This window comes from Bison bison, unplaced genomic scaffold (assembly GCF_000754665.1).
Source record: "Bison bison bison isolate TAMUID 2011002044 unplaced genomic scaffold, Bison_UMD1.0 scf7180017864316, whole genome shotgun sequence".
NCBI lineage: Eukaryota > Metazoa > Chordata > Mammalia > Artiodactyla > Bovidae > Bison > Bison bison.
This window is the reverse complement of record NW_011494888.1, coordinates 2,292,323-2,294,613: the sequence shown is the minus strand read 5'-3', so window position 1 is coordinate 2,294,613 and position 2,291 is coordinate 2,292,323. Positions and strand designations below refer to the sequence as shown.

Here is a 2,291-nt window from a genome sequence, read left to right as displayed (position 1 = left end):
CAGAGGATCCAGAGATCAAATTGCCAACATCCACTGGATCATGGAAAAAGCAAGAGAGTTCCAGAAAACCATCTATTTCCACTTTATTGACTATGACAAAGCCTTTGACTGTGTGGATCACAATAAACTGTGGAAAATTCTGAAAGAGATGGGAATACCAGGCCACCTGATCTGCCTCTTGAGAAACCTGTATGCAGGTCAGGAAGCAACAGTTAGAACTGGACATGGAACAACAGACTGGTTCCAAATAGGAAAAGGAGTACGTCAAGGCTGTATATTGTCACCCTGTTTATTTAACTTCTATGCAGAGTACATCATGAGAAACGCTGGAGTGGAAGAAACACAAACTGGAATCAAGATTGCTGGGAGAAATATCAATAACCTCAGATATGCAGATGACACCACCCTTATGGCAGAAAGTGAAGAGGAACTAAAAAGCCTCTTGATGAAAGTGAAAGTGGAGAGTAAAAAAGTGGGCTTAAAGCTCAACATTCAGAAAACGAAGATCATGGCATCCGGTCCCATCACTTCATGGGAAATAGATGGGGAAACAGTGGAAACAGTGAGAGACTTTATTTTGGGGAGGTCCAAAATCACTGCAGATGGTGACTGCAGCCATGAAATTAAAAGACGCTCACTCCTTGGAAGGAAAGTTATGACCAACCTAGACAGCATATTCAAAAGCAGAGACATTACTTTGCCAACAAAGGTTCATCTAGTCAAGGTTATGGTTTTTCCTGTGGTCATGTATGGATGTGAGAGTTGGACTGTGAAGAAGGCTGAGCGTTGGAGAATTGCTTTTGAACTGTGGTGTTGGAGAAGACTCTTGAGAGTCCCTTGGACTGCAAGGGAATCCAACCAGTCCATTCTGAAGGAGATCAGCCCTGGGATTTCTTTGGAAGGAGTGATGCTAAAGCTGAAACTCCAGTACTTTGGCCACCTCATGCGAAGAGTTGACTCACTGGAAAAGACTCTAATGCTGGGAGGGATTGGGGGCAAGAGGAGAAGGGGATGCCAGAGGATGAGATGGCTGGATGGCATCACTGACTCGATGGATGTGAGTCTCCGTCAACTCCGGGAGTTGGTGATAGACAGGGAGGCCTGGCATGCTGCGATTCATGGGATCACAAAGAGTCGGACAGGACTGAGCGACTGATCTGATCTGATCTGATTAGCCACACTCTACAGAGGAGGAAACCAAGGTTAAGTGACTTGCCCTGGGTCTCCACCTAGAAAGTGAAGAACCGCACTGAACCCCAGGTGGGCCAGCTCCGGGGTTGGGGCGGGGGGGCGGGGGTGGTGCTCAACCACTGCATGCTGCCTCTCCAACTGTAAACAGGCAACAGCAGGAACTCATCAGGACCTGACCCACCCTCCCTCTTGTTTGTGTAACAGCCTTTGGTTAGACTTTCAAAGACAGGCGCAAATCTAAGATGTTATAAAGAAGAGCCTTTAAAAATACCTCGATAAAAGGCAGTTTTGCATACTGGTTAGGCTGCTCAGGGAGATTCTTGACTCTTGCCATTTCCAGCTCTGTCACCTTGGGTGAGTTATCTAACCTCTGTGCCCTATTTTCTCAGCTACAAAAAAGGTCTATGTAGTACCTATATCATAAGGCTGTGACAATAAATTTTTTGTAGACACAGACAGAACAGTGCTAACACAGAATACATAACTGCTACCTATATTAGGTTAACCGTAGCCTCTGTGGACTCCTCTTCATTTCTGAGACTTTTTTCCTAACACTAACACTCTGTCAGAGCAGTTCACTGCCCCTTTAAAATGAGCAACGAGCGTTTCAGCGCTGCCTGAGCTCACATGCTAGTTCAGGATCCCCCAATTCTCAATAACTAGAGTTCAGGACTATGCAGTACCTGTCCCCCTCAGGGCTGCCCTTATCCTTTATTTACCCTTGTATTTCTAGAAAGCGCGACGGGGGCAAAGGCCGCCCAGAACTTGGCCCTCCGGCACCGTCTCACCCCAACCCCGCCACCACCTGCACCCCAGCTGACAGCGCGGCTGAAGGAAGTTTTGGAAACCCTCCTTTACTCTTCACAGCCGGACTCTTTCCTGTTCTTGCAGTGCTGACTCACGTGAGATGCAAGAAAGCCTAAGCAGACGGCCCCTCCAAGTGAGCGCCCCTCTTCCCTATCCCGAGCGCCCCGGACCGAGCTCGGCGCTGCGCCCCGACACCGCTCCCCCGAGTCACCCGCTTCGGGGACGGCTCCACGGGAGGGGCCCCACACGCCATCCTACGGGTGGGACAAGGAGGGTGGTGTAGGGGGAGGGGG

General features: G+C 49.2%; 1 protein-coding gene across 1 annotated transcript in view; it reads right to left on the bottom strand.

Moving 5' to 3' along the window:
- The window catches only part of LOC104997846 (chromosome unknown open reading frame, human C4orf27), a 25,536-nt gene that overhangs the window by 22,739 nt on the left and 506 nt on the right, over positions 1–2,291 (bottom strand). The window lies entirely within an intron of this gene.